Below are 15,299 nucleotides of genomic sequence, written 5' to 3' on the forward strand. Positions count from 1 at the left end.
CAGGTGCTGTCTGGCCATCTGCCGGTAAATAATAACAAACAAACAGTTCTGTTAGGACGCGTTCTCAGCAGATGACATCCAGCGACATATCATTCAGAGGTAAAGGATTGCTTTTAGCAATGGGATCTTAAACCTGGATGGAGGCCTTTGAAAACTTTACAGTGGTTACTTTTTATATCTGTTACTTTTTCAGTTTTTATTTCAAACTCTGTGAAGACTACATTTGGATCCATGTTTGAATGTGCTTTATTAGAGACAGACGGTAATTACTGGCTGTCCAACATTGCATCTTGCCGGTTATGGCGATTCATGCAGACGCAAAAGGTTGCTTTTGGCATTGGAATCCCACGCCAAAACCACTGCAAAAGCAGCAGTATTTGATGACTTTGGAATGAGAAGGGGCTGAAAGGACCTTAGACCAGGTCCCCTCTTGATTTGAGGCAACAGTGCAGACCACTGCAACACCGTGCCGCCATATTATGCCATATATATATTCAGTAATAAAAGAAATAGGATACAGTACTTTACATCATGGTATTTTACTTTCACTTTGAATTACTTTGACTCTAAGTACTTCCTCTACCACTGCACCGTGCTTTTGTAGATATTTGTAGATATGCAAATACACAACTTTTAAGTTTGAGCATCTACATGCTTTCCATCTATTCTTTTCTATTATTTGAAACATCCGCTCTCCTTTTACTTCATTACACCCGCATGTTGTTATTGTCAAAACAAAACATGAAAGCTCCTTCTGGTGTTCAAAACCCTCGAGACATATAACAGCTACAGTATGTAAATGGACCCGGAAACATAGGCAAAGATATTCACACGCACAGAGACACAGATACACAATCAAAGACACAAAGCACATGGCGGAATACATAATGTAATATACACACACACACACACGGGCCGAGACAAACATAGAAGCACACAAACACAGACTGTTAATGCACAGTGATGTAAATGTGCTGAGTGTGCACGGGGGCTTTGACCCCAGCGTCTCTGACTCATAATGACTTCAAACACCAGTGCAAGTGCTGTTGGGCATGTATATAAAGACACACAAACACACACACACATTGTGAGAGTTAATGCAGGGACGGCTGTGATAAGGGAGCGTGTGTTTGCGCATTTTCACCAGCCACTTAATCCCTATTGGCCGCAGAGAGGGAGTGCGAGGCGGGGAAAGAAAGATATCAAAATAAGGGACAGAGAGCCCACTGATGATTGTAGCAGGAGCTTTATCTCACCGGGTTTTGTTTTCGGACGCAAACACTTTATCAGCGCTAAACATTCAGGAGGAGTGAGGTGGAGAGAAAACAGTCGTGGTCATCCTCCAGGGAGTCACTCTGAGTGGATCCAGACTGTGTTTCTGCAAAGTGAGAGTGGAAACTATTTCTAACCCTCCCCTACACTTCTCTCGCTCTCTCTCTCTCAAACACAGTTCACTCAGTGTCTCTCACCCTAAATGCCCTCTCTCTCCCTCCCTCCCTTGTTTTCGAGCCCCATCTCTCTGCATCTACTCCCTCCATCTCACCTCGCTTCACCTCACGTTCTGCCCTGAGTTAACTCTGATGCAGGAGTGAAGGAAGAGAAAGTGAAAGGAAAAGAGGAAGAGAAAATGTAAACACGGACAGGAGGGAGGAAGTGGAGGGAGGGGAGATGGGAGGAGAGGAGGAAGTAAGGTAAGGGGGTGATGTAAGGGGAGGAAAAGTGGAGGTGGATGGATGAGGCAGACAGGAGGGAGGAGGAGAGAAGAAGAGGGTATGTGAGGCGGGAGGAGTGAAGAGGATGGGAGGGAGAGAAGGAAAATAAGGACAGCAGAGTTCAAATCAGTCCAGGGGAAAATGAAGAGAAAATAAAAACATGATGCAGACAGAGATGAAGATATGTTTGTTTACATACAAACTGAAAAAGATACATTTTTGTTGCCTTTATTCAATCGATGCTTTTCTGATACTGTTCATGTAACAAGCATAAACAAAGATTTAATGGAAAATTGAAGAGACTGGAAGAAAAAGAGAATGGAAACACGGTCTGCACTTTTAAACAGATTCTGGTCCAACATGGCACTGCATGGACTTATCTAAAGTGGCTGTGACTAACTTATTGAGAGGTGACCTGAGGACAGTGTCTGCAGCCTCGTGCTCCTCTCAGCTGCTGCAGAACGACGCTGTTCTATATGCGGTGCGCTCGTCTGACTCACTGCAGTATGGATGAGGGGCGGTGCTTCTCTACAGGATTCACCTCACAAGCTCCCAGGCCTGGGAACGCATGACACAGGGCTTTAATCTGATTACATCCACACTTTGTTTATTACGACTTTGACAACGTGACTCTGCGGTTATTTTTGGGGCAACTGTTTTGGATGGTGTGCCAAAGGTGGGCTTGTGCATGGGACTTATTCCAAACAAGTTTTTATTTCCATCGCAGATCTAAAATGAGTCATGACGCACGCTCTCATGGCCGATTGTGCAGCAGGCTCTGTGTGTGTGATACACAGGGCGGGAAAATGAAAGAGGTTGACATTTTGAGAAACAGCTGCTGTCTTTCCGGGAGCGAGATAAAGATGATTGCTATCAAGGTCATATCTGTGCATTAAGTGCAGAGCCGGAACCTGGACTGGAAGCAGGGGGGAAACAGGGTCAAACTGAATATGCAGAGCAACAACTCTGAAGCTGTTGTTTCTTTTCCATTGACTTGTGGTTTTAAGGGGAGTTACATGATGCATTTTTTGACAAACAAGCTGTTTATCCGTGCAGGCAGCATCTTAGGACCTCATGTGGCTTTCCCTCTTTTTCATTCATTTCATTCCTGCTTTTTGGGCTCTATTTAAATGATCTACTGTATAGTCTCTGCAACCTCATCCAAAAGTCATCACACGTTGCTGCTTTGCAGTGGACCTCCACATTTAGATATCCTTCTGCATCTGCTGTTGACCTTCAGGGATGCTTCTACCATGATGTCAACAAATGCACATGGTGGGATTATGCAGCATGTGGTTATGTTTTATACAACAAAAGCACATGGTCACCAACGCTGGGACATCAACAAATGCACATGCTGGCACAGACGGTTAGGATAAGGGGAAGGAGGCACATGGTAAGGTGTAGAAAATTAACATCACATTCAAAAGCAAACACTGGACTCCTGCATGAATGGGATTTGTAAAATCCATCCCCTCCTGCCTGCTCTTATGCTCCTAATATTATGTTATTATCTGCAGTGTTTTGACCTGACGCCATCTAGCGGGGTATTATGTGGACATGACAGCTTTGGTCTGGAGGTGTACTTAGTCCCTTAATTAATCATAAGTGTGATTTGGGCGTAACATTAATCAAATCAGTTTCTCTCATTCATTTTAAAAGCTAGGAGCGCCTGCACCTGGTGCACTGTTATTTACATGGCAGATTCTGCATATTTTCCACTGCACAAAAACCTGATACCTGCTAACATCTATCTTTTTAATGTAATGGGAAAGCCAGTTCTCATTCAGAAGGTGTCATATACCACCACTCTGTCAGTGATGTTGGCATAAGACACCAACACCAAAAGCCACCTTTCTTAGCGGTATGATATACTGCCAGGCAGCGTCAGTTTGTAACCTTTTATGGTGTTATGATGTACCGCTGGTTGGGTGGACGGCACTTTGCGCAGCAGTCCGATACACGGATGGGCGGTGTAGGTTGACAATGCGGCTAAATGGAACCCATCGTGACTGTATAATACACCACTGGGTGGCGTCAGGTTGAAACGCTGCCGGTAAGGACGTCAACTAAGGAGTGTGAGGATCCTTAAAGGGCAGGTGGCAGGGGCAGTGGATGGATCCAGCAAACGCCACACTTTCACCCAGGAGCCAAACCATGTTGATGTTTTTTCCTAAAGATAGACATGACCAAGTGTTTTTTATGCCTAAACCTAACCACATTAACCACAGTGTTGTTGAAACCTAAGAAAATGTAAAGTTTCAAATTGCATATTAATGCACAAATGTAATGTATTTATGGTTTGCAGAAATACAGAATGCCAACATTTGGGTTTTTTTCTGGTTTGATTGTAAAACTGCACACATATTTGCTAAAATGCACAAACAATGTCATCACAAGCAGCAGACGACGACTCATAGGAAGTGACAATTTAGTACCTTTGTGCAGATAGCAGTCCAAGAGACAAAATGTGAGTGCTTCCTTGTTTGTGATAAACATAATAGTGTGGTAAACCAGCAGAGTTGGTTTGCACAGGCTTTGGTTTCTGTGCAGGCAAGGTGGTGTAAACCTGGCAACCTCACAAGACCTAAGGGTACTGCAAACACTTACTGCACCTGACTGTTCTCTAAGAAATGCTTCCAGCATGTAACTCCCTCTTTCACCATAAAGTTTAGTTAGATGTTTCCGCAGGCCTCCAGTCTGTGTCCTAAGCTGGCCTACACATGTCCTGACTGCAGAGAGGAAACAAGTGTACACAATTCCCCAACTATTTCCTTATATAAATATTTTTTTACTTGGTTTACATGATGTTTGGACACTTAAAATGTTTGCTCCTAAAAGCCAATTGGTACACAAGTGTGTTTTCCACATCCATCACTTTGCAAAGTGCGTGTGCCTCCCATGAAGAAAGGTGAAAAATGTCTGCAGAGGTGATTAACACCCCTTTCACACACAAACTCTGTGTCTGACACATCATAATGACCACCACGTTTAACTCTGACCACTCACACTAGACTGCCGCCATGGGTTAATAACCGGCTGTCTCCCTCACTCAAGACCAGCGTCTACTATACATTGTGTTAAACCACAGAATTACACCAAATCTGTTAGTTAAACTGAGCTGTTTCATGTCCTCAGAAGTGGTCTCGGCAACATTTCTGATGCAGATTCAACATGACGGCACAGCCAAAAGTGGTCTAACTTTATACGATTCCTTTGCTTTATTTAGCCTCCTTATGAAATGTTGATGCAACAACTTGCATTCCCGGGTATGTGAGCAGTGTGGAGTGGGAGTGGTGTGATTTGGCCTGCAGCGCTGAGTGGCTTTACTGAAAGTCACTGCGTCATCAGTGTTCTCTCTCGCTCAAAGAAATCACTACATCCCACAAGAACGACACATGCTTAAGGCCCATAATGCAACTGAAGGACAGTAGCCACCATGTTGGAGAGTGGTCTGTTAACATTATGGTGGTTAGAACAAATAAACTGGTGTCATGGAAGCAAAAAGAAAATGTGGCCAGAAAGGTTCAATTTCCTTAAGTGTCCAGTTGCATGATAGATATCTACGAGACTCTTTTAACCCTTTGACACCTGAGCAAATTGGCTTGAATCCGTCCAAAAACATGGGAAAAAAGCAATGAGCAATGAAAGAATAAATTAATTAATTAAAGAATTAATTAAGATTAAAAAGAAATTAGTGAAAACTAGATGTTAGTAGCCTGAAAATTAGCAAAAGAAAATAAAAAAAGAAGGAAAAGGAAAAGTCCTTAAAAACTATAATAATTTTGCAACATGATTTTAAATATATAATTATGATCATTTTAAATATAGTTTTTTCCCTAGACATTTTCCCTAGCTTTTTCAAAAATAATTTTCTAAATTTGTGTAACGTTTCTTACCAAGTTGCTCATTGCCTATTTTCCCATGGTTTTAAATAAAATCATACCAGTTTGCTCAGGGTTCAGAGGGTTAAATACTTGTGAAAGGCGTCTGAGAGCTGCCCAAGAAAGTAATGTCGCTCCTGGTTTCAAAGGGTTAAGAGTTGATTTGTTGGCCACTTTTCACACTGTTGAAAGACAAAAACTAACACATTCACTTTGCAGTACACAGTCACACAACCACAAACAAGTGCTTTTAAATGGGAGCAATGGATGGTGTGACATTTGTGGAAGGTTTGTGTTGTCATGTCAGAATTTCCAAGCCACTTTTAAACCACGATGCAGCGGGCAGGAAGGTTTGTCATCCTCTTTATTTGCTGTTTAATGTGTTTCCATTATTGTCTATTCCGTGATAGTTAATTCAAAATGTTTCTTTGCAGAGGTGTGACCTTCTGTCACATGACCTAAAGTCAGGTCATACATTTAATGTCTTTATAATCCACTTGCCAAAAACAAAACAGACTTGCAACCCAACTCTGACTTTAACACCAATGAATAATGACTTCACTTGGACTTGAGCCCTTTGCTTTGAAAATACTTAATACCTTACCCAAAGTCAAAACATTAAAAATTGTTTTATTATTCAAAAAGTCTGCCAATTAGTCATTCACTATATTTCCTGATTCAGCCAACATTAGCACTATTTATTCCCAACAAGTTGACCAATCTTAATACCACAGATCCACTGTATCTGTATCTGTATCTTGACTGTATCCAGTCAAGTAGCAGTAGAGAGCCATGAAGACCTAACGCATATTACATTAAGATAACTATGTTTGCAAGCAAAAACTAGGCGGTAGTCAACAAGTGAGAATGGTTCCAAAGGAACCTAATGGTGCATTTTTAACCAGCAGGTTGGTATGGATCAGTTCAGTGCACATTTTTTTTTGTGTTTCCATTGTGAAAATTTGTGGATGGTACCTCCCTGCTTACACACAGATCTGGTACTAAAAAGTGGAGCTAGAGATGCTTTAACACTGTTCATACATGACAAGTTTTTCATACATTGGTAAACTATAACATGAAAGGGTGTTTGCAGCCTCTAGCAGCAGCTGGAGACTGAGAAAAAAATAATTTCATTCACTGGGCCAACTGCTGGCGACTTTTAAGGTGGATTGTAATCCTAAATTGGAGGGAAAAAGTGTTTGACTGTTGGAGCTTTGTTCGGTGTGTTCAGGCAGACCTTAACACCTGCTCTTGTCTGACAAGGAGACAATGCACAAAGCCACTATAATAAATATCCCCACATTGAGATTCTTACTGCAGCCTGCTCTTTTTTTTGTGCAGCCCCGTTCTGTGGACGACAAACAAGATGCATACTTCTCTCCATATCACAGGTGAACAAGGAAATAAAGCGAGCACTGCTGGACAGAGCAATGACAAACAACCCCGCCTGCATGTAAGAGCACTGTCTGCTGTGGAACCTTACACAGATCTAGGCTCTAGGTACATGTTTGTAGGTGTTACTTTTGGTGCCAAAGGCATTATACTGAAAGCCTATGATGGAAACATGGCGAAAGGTACCGTCCACAACTTTTCACAGTGGAGATGCAAAAAAATGTGTTCTGAACCGTACTGAATTGAACTGAATTGAACTGAACTGAACTGAACCAAACTGCTGGTGGAAACACCCCATTACAGAGCTGCAGGCACGACTGAAAACTCTTTCATTTAATCATTTCTAATTTCAAGGAGGAAATTTATGTAAAGATGGCAGCTTAGCATCTGTTATTCTGCCTTGCATTCTCTCTGGAGAATTTTAAAAGCTTTTCAACAACATTTTTATTCAAGTCAAACATTCCCTCTTTTCATCCCTTCTCTAATTTCTTACCTCAAAATCAGTACCTGTTCCATTCATCTATGTTCCTCTATGTGTCTGTGTGTGTGTGTGTGTGTGTGTGTGTGGGCGTAGCCGCTGCCGTCTTATACCCACATGCCCCTTTCATATTCACATACTCAGCAGTCAGCCCCCGTGTGCCTGTCTGCCTGCCTGCCTGACTGTCTGTCTGGAAAATGGGCTGTTTCCACGGCGACTCGTCTCCATGACAACAGCCACCCCATCTTTATCCCCCCCTTTCCGTTAAATCTCTTGCCTCCATAATCCGCCCCCCCCCCCACCACCACACACACACACACACACACACACACACCGCCCCCCAATTCCCGATTCCAGTCTGTCATATCACCCAATTTACACCCCACCAAGCCCCATCATCTCTCTCTCTCTCCCTCATTCACACCCGCTCTCTATATCTCTCTCTCAATCCTCTGGAGAGAATGAGTGAAGAAGATAAAGGGGGACCATTCCCGAAATGATCCTCTCTTTCTCGGACCCCTCAAAAGTAATGAGAGTAGCCGCAAGCAACCAGAGGAGGCAGATTGCAGGCAGAGGTGAGAGGTTGGATGGATGGATTGAAAGATGGAGGTGGGGATGGGTGGAGGCTGTAATCCCCTGCACACCACTGTAACGGTGACCCTGTTTCCTTATCCCCCGAAACAGGCAGGAAAAGGTGCCAGAAAACACAAACACACACACACACGGTGAGAGATGGCAGTGCGAGTGTAGCTGCGGGGCATACATCTGGTGGAACCGTGGGCCAGTGGACACGTGTTGGCGAGGGAAAGATGAATCAGGTCGCGCAACATCGCCTAATGATCTCTGGGGGTGTGGAGGGAGGGGTAAATATCCTTCATGTCAGTGTCATTAACCTGGGGACTGGCTGGGTGTGTGTATGTGTGTGTGATTATGGGAGTTACTGCAACTAATCATCAGGCTCAGGTGTGACACCCCACTTCCCCACCCATCTCTCACACACACACACACACACACACACACACACACAGAGGGAACCATGGGATTTTCCTCCCCTCTACCAGATGATGGGAGCAGATACAGAGAAAGTAGGCCAAACAAACAGCCGTCGCTGCTGACTACCGTTACATCACAGCGAGCAAAAACAAACAGAGGCACATGCATTCACATGCACGGGCATAACACAGCGACAGGATGGGATATCCTGTTTTTGTTGTGCTTGCAAATGAAAAGCACTGAAAGAAACTAATTTAGAGGGAGAGAAATAACAAAATGAGGCAACTCTTTGGCACAGAGAGCAACTTTCCATGACAAGGGAGCATTTAAAAAAAAACCCAAAGAATTCTCTTGACCATCATCTTCTGCCATCCCAGACCCCATCTGTCTTCATCACATATTTTCATCCAAAGACAACAGAGTGTTTTCCAAGAAACAACAGAATGTGAGAGAGACGGGAGAGGGAGTCATGGAAAGAACAACATCGGGTTGTGCATTAAAACTATCAAGAATTATTAGCCTCAAGGTGCCTCGTGTGTGTGTGTATGTGTGTGAGTCTGGCCTACACAGACTCTAGTGTGTGTTGAGCAATACTGAGTGCACACAGTGGTGTGTTTGAGACCTGGGGCCTCCAAGTTCTCATCTATTACAATCCACACAGCACACTATAGAGGGCAGATTTATTCTGAGCCAGAACATGCCTGGTTCCAGACGTCTGAACTGCCGACCACATCTAGTCTTTCGTCAGCAATCCAAACGGGTCTGGTGTTGTGCTCACTGATGGCTCTTTCTAGGAAATAAAAAAATCCCTGAGCCTATCAGACCTTTGTAAGTGGAAATAAAAATGGGAATCTTATGCTTGTGTGCCAGAACAACAAAAATGGCTACAGAAAAAGTCACTCTACCTTAATTTACACAACACTAACTATGCTTTAATGCTTTCACAAACCTTAAACCTGCAACAGTCATTATTTATGGCAACTTGGGGGCAGCAGAAACAAGTTTTGAACACAACATTTACATATCATCATCTTCTAAGTAGATTTGGTAAACTTGTTAGCAGACAGTTGCTTATTTGCACATGCAGCAGTTACATAGCAACATAGATGCTGCAACCATGATGTCAACACAAGCACATGGTAGGATGGCGCTTGCATGTGGTTATGTTTATGCGGCAACAGCACACGACAACCAGTGCCAGTGGGTCAATAAACATACATGCTGGCTCGAATGGTTGGGAAGGAGGCACATGGAAAGGTGTAAAAAAAACAACAAAACATCAAATTCGGACATGAAGTGAATACTGGACTCCCGCATGAAAAAATGGGGTTTGTTGGACCCATCCACTGCTACTCCTGCCTGCCCTATTTAAAGGGACCCTCATGTCATTACCGGCAGTGTTTCAACCTGACGCGATACAGCAGTGTATCATGCGGATGTGACAGGTTCCATCCAGCTGCTTTCTTAACAGATGCCAACTGTCCACATATCATGTTGCCTAGTGGTGTATAATAACGTCCCGAATGGTTCTTTCAGGCCACATTCTTTGCTGACGACATCCAGAAGATGGACGCGAAAGGTGGCTTTTGGTGTCAGGATATTAGACTGAAAGCACTAACAAAGGGGCAGTATCTGACAACTCTGGAATGAGAATGCCTCACATCATCGGAAGCTTACATCAACAATGGCATGTTTTGTCCTAAACTTTAAGATATTCACTTAAAATGGCATAAAATTGAGAAAATCAACACATTCTAACATTTGAAAAAGTGCAACCAGCTAATATTTTCGATTTTTGTTTCATAAATGACAAAAAAAAAAGAGCACCATCGCGCCCCTTATATGACGTCATTACCCACAAAATTTCATATTTCAACCTGACGCTGTTCAGTGGTGTATCATGCAACAGGCCATTCAACCGCATTCTCAAGTGACGCTGGCTGTCCAGTTCGGTCTGGCCATGTTCTCAGCAGACACAAAAGGTAGATTTTGGCATCAGGATCCAACACCAAAGTTATTGCAAAAGTGGCAAAATGAGAATGGGCAACTTATAACCTGATACTTCTCTTAGTTGATACTGTAGATGTGTACATACACCGTCTCAAAGAGCTCCCTAAAAGAGAAGCATGGCCCTCTCACCCAATCTTCCTGCTTCACTGGCTACTATAGAATATTCATTCTAGACTTAAGTATCTCTGATGGAAAAATAACAAAGATCCTATAACTAGGATTTGACAAGGCCCCTCTACAAGACAACGTAAGATAATAATTCAGGAACTGCCTGAGGTGATCTAGTACCTCAGTGATCCTGGGCCCAGCAGCAGTTACCTGATTTGCCCATTTGCTCATCCTACCTTGGGTTACTTGTGTATCCCTACACACCCCAGTGGACACTGATTGTCCTTATATGCACGCTTTATGAGTATAAAGTAGGTGTGCTGCTGATAAAGCTGCAAAAGTGTGTGTGCATACCTATATGTGTTGTGCGTTTATGGCTTTTCAGTGCAGACCTTGGGTGTGTTTATGTACAGCGCAGTCATTATTTAGTGTATGTTCCTGCACATTCCTCAGAGAGTTTGTGTACCTAGTGCATACACACATTTCTGTGTGTGTGTATATATAAGTGTGTATTCCCACCAGGTCACCTAAGGTAACAGACAGAGCAGTCTGCTGGTCGCTGCAGCGTGAATCATCCTCAAGCCCGCTCCTGCTGTAATCTCTGCTGCTCATGTCCAGGCAATAGCTCTGTTTACATAATTACTTCCCTGAATACATTAATGCCAGCCGCTTATTCTCATTCTGAGCAGTCATCCAGGCGCTGCTCACCTCACGCTACCTGCAGAGTCTGCTAATGATGGACTGAACTTGTTTATTAATGCGGCCAGGTATGATTACCATCTGAATTAGCGGCGAGAAGAATATGATTAGAACCAAACGCTTTGTCAACAACCATGAGCCTGTGTAATGCCCTCCTGATGTGCATTTATGAAAATGATTAGCAATTTCTCACAATTCTCACAGTACTTGCAGCTCGCACACTACCTCATGCTGACACATACACACACACACACACACACACACACAGACATATACAGCGTGCCTGGCCTTGTTCTGTCTGACTCTGCAGTGACAAAGTGCCAAGCGGGAAGGGTTTAGCTTTCCTGTCTCTGAGGTTGGTGGCACTGCTGTGCCAACACCCTGGAATTCACACACACACACACACACACACACACACACACACACACACACACACACTCGTGCACACACGCACACTCACAGATGTAAACAGTTTTGCATGCCCTTTAACAGCTGGTCACATAACCCCCGGTGACTTGGCTGCCATAAAAACTTCAAAAGGACAAACATACTTGTTTTATGCATGGCTCAACTGCCAGTGAGTTGGTAGCTAAACTCCAGACTGTTTGTAGAAGGGAAATGTTTTTTCCTGTTTTGCTCCTTTCTGATGCAGCGGCCGCTGTCCAATCAGAAACCAGCAGAGTGCTAGGGTGCCAGGGTTGGGGAGTGCAGAGCATGCTGGGAGGGAAATGAGGGGCATTGTGGGATGGATGTTCTGGCAGGGCGGAGAACTGTCGGAGCTCCGTGCCGACCCCGTCCCCTGCTGAGGAACGCAGGTTAGAGATTTGGACTGATGGATGGGGATGGAAGGGGGCGGAGGAATCCTGCTGAGGCGGAGAGAGGGAGGATAAAGGAAACAGCTGGGACGAGCGAGGGGAAAGAGGGGGAGGAAAGAGAGGCATGCCAGCGTTTTGTTCGAACTTCCCGGAGAGGCAAACACAAACAAACAGCATCGGACAGCTCAAGGGGGAGCGAGGGAGAGAGTAGAGGTGGGGAGTTGAAGCATCTGATTCAGGAGAGACAGAACAGGATATGAGGACAAAACCAGTCTCTGATTCAGGTTATGCAGTGTTTTCAAGTCAACTCAAGGGCCGCTTACACGGATGATAACTGCCGAGAATAGTTTTATTCAGTTTACATGTCAGACTATAGGTAAATTTTTTTACTCTTCAATTTGCCAGTAGTACTAGCACTAAGGTGTACCACAACAAAGCTAATAAGGTATTAATGCTACACTGGTTGACTAGCCGCTGCCCGTATAATAACACTGCGAATGGTTCTTTCCAGCCCCGTTCTCCGCTGATGACGTCCAGCTCCATATCATACAAACGCGTAAGGTGGCTTTTGGTGCTGGGATCTTACACCGACATCACTGCAAAAGCGGCTGTATTTGACAACTTTGGAATGAGAACGGCCTCATATCATTGGACGATCACATTGTCAAATGGCGTGTTTTGTCTTAAAATTTTCATATAATCGAGAAAATCAACACATTATGACACTTGAAAAAGTGCAACCAGATTATATTTCCACATTTTGTTTGATAAATGACAGAAATGGATCAATCGATTCATTAAATTAATTGACTGATGAATGCAGCAATTCTTTCAGCACTATTTGACTGCACACAGCACACGGTCTAAATCCTACCAGAGGCAAAGAAGGGAGAGGAGGAGGAATGAAGAGAGGAGCAGAAAAATGAGGGATGACAGAGACGCAGGGGGCTGCGGAGGTCAGGGAGTTTGTTTAAGGCCATGTGGTGTTCTAACACACAGGATCCTTTAATGTTAAAGAAAGGGAGATTGAATTAGAAAGAATGGAGAACAAGCGAGTCCACTTCCTCCTCCTTTCCACATTAAGACCAACTAATAACCTCTGCATCTGTGAATATGAGCCCTTTAGTGCGAACACAAAGCTTCATTTTGCAAACTGTCCTCTCCACAGCCGTGCCGGTGGGAAGGTTTATCTGTGGGGATATGCTTGTTTTCATCCCGGCTGTCTATCGTTCTTTTCCCCCGTGTGCGCTGATGAGGCTGCATTTTACTTGATTAACTCTCTCTCTCTGGTTCTCACGCGTGCACCGGTTCACTTGTGCAGATTAAACCCACATCGTGTCAACAGGGTTAGGCTGCATGCTTATATATCCATTTAACCACAAGCCACCGGCTGAATAACAGTGACTCATCCCCTGCCTCCCTCTATTGCTCCCTCCCTCCCCTCCCGCCCGGAGCCAGACTGATCAGGCTAAATCCAAGACTCATCAGTTGGATGCCCCGAATTCATCCCCTAGGATAAATATATACAATGTGTTTAACGGCTTAACAGGCTTGTGCGTACGCGTGCACACGCTCACATAAACACACAGTCGCTGGCTGCCTGTGTGTACATTTAGCAGTGCTGGCTGGAGACAGTGAGAGATGGTAAACAAGGCAGAGAACAAACTGACCTCCATCCGTGCTCTCTCTTTCCGCCATCCTCTTTTACTGCTCCTGCCCTGACCCCAATTAGTAATATAAAAGCCTATAAATCAGATAAGACCATAGCAACTCTGTACACTGTGTTCTTACAAACGCAGGGCTTATTTTGAGCTTGCATGCTAAGATATGGCTATAGTCATATCAGCATATACTAGTTTTTGTCAGGAACAAACATAAATTATGGAGCACAAAGTAACTCCGGGGTTGTGTTAGGTTTGTTTTACAGCTCCCCTATAGACTTGTATAAGTGCTAATGCTGCAGCAGAGACCCCTGCTGCATAACCTTATAACATTGTTAAGACCCCTTTAGGCATGTGAAACTGCTTAAGAACATTCTGCTGAAAAAAATCATGCCAGCTGTCCATTTTTGGACAAAGATACTATGTCTCTTAAAGGGATTTTTTAAGTGGGGTTGCATGGGCTACTTATCCATAGTTTGTGTTATACAAACAATAGATGTCAGTCGGTATACACCCAGTTTGGAGAAGTAGACTGGAGTGCGACATGGAAGCTAAGCAATGTACTGCTGTGGTGGGGTCCAGCTACATAACATATTTCAGCTTGCTAAAAAAATGCACACCTAAAAAATAACCAATATCAGTGTAAGTGTACACTATATTGAGAGTATGTTCACTGCTTTACCTTTCCGTCCAGCATGTTCTCATTCCAAATCATCAAATATTGCAGCTTTGCAGTGGACTTCAACGTCTAAATATTACGTTTTAGTTATTGTTCTGCGTCTGCTTTTACATTCCAGGATCACTGTTTTTCTCCATGGAGTCTGGCTTTGCAGAAAGTGATATAATGGCTTAATTTTGCCATTGAGAAAATCAGGGAAATATAATGCACAAAGTCACAGCAGTACATTGCTTAGCTTCACTCTAACAAAGCAAAATAATAATAAAATCCTTCAAAAAAATAAGGCCAATTTGAATGAAGTGATTCACTGGATTAAATGGGTTAATCCTTTTAAAAAGAGTTAGATTGCTGCCTTGCCAGGGTGTTCCGGTCAAAATAACCTGCTGCATGTGGATCTGCTGCTAACATAAGCAACTTAATTTTTAGCAAAAGAGCCAACAAGCAAACTGGGACAGCCAATCTTGTGTTACAACGAACAAACCAGGAAAAACCACCTAATTTGCTTACCAGAGGTTGGTCCTTTGCAGTGGTCCCACAACATTTGGTCCTCTTTGCGCCCGATCCATCAACGTGGCTATGGACTCCCCTCTTCTGATGAGTCATGACGTTTAACCCACAATGGTCTTGGGCTTATGGGAAATGCTGGTGGGAAATGTTGAACAAAAAGCAATATCAGATTTCTCTTCAAGCATCACACACCTGGCATAGAGCAAAGTGATACATAGTGCTGTGTCATTTGACTTGACACATTTTGTTTGATGCATCCATGTAGACGAACTAGTCTAGGTACAGTAGCGGGGATGTGCCAATCCAAGGACTAAATTTGATGCTTTCTGGACCTGGGTAAAGGAAAAGTAGTTCATCTTGA

At 43.6% G+C, this 15,299-nt stretch overlaps 1 protein-coding gene across 6 annotated transcripts in view; it reads right to left on the reverse strand.

Moving 5' to 3' along the window:
* sox4a (SRY-box transcription factor 4a) overlaps positions 1–15,076 on the reverse strand; it is a 143,930-nt gene extending 128,854 nt beyond the window's left edge. For all 6 annotated transcript variants that reach the window (XM_088090722.1, XM_088090725.1, XM_088090724.1 and 3 more), the window contains exon 1: positions 14,939–15,076. The gene's annotated coding sequence lies outside the window, so the exon portion shown is untranslated. The remainder of the gene's footprint in view (positions 1–14,938) is intronic.
* Between the last annotated feature and the right edge of the window lie 223 nt (positions 15,077–15,299).

The sequence above is a fragment of the Plectropomus leopardus genome, chromosome 17 (assembly GCF_026936395.1).
Source record: "Plectropomus leopardus strain MGB_pleo_1.0 chromosome 17, ASM2693639v1, whole genome shotgun sequence".
Classification (NCBI taxonomy): domain Eukaryota; kingdom Metazoa; phylum Chordata; class Actinopteri; order Perciformes; family Serranidae; genus Plectropomus; species Plectropomus leopardus.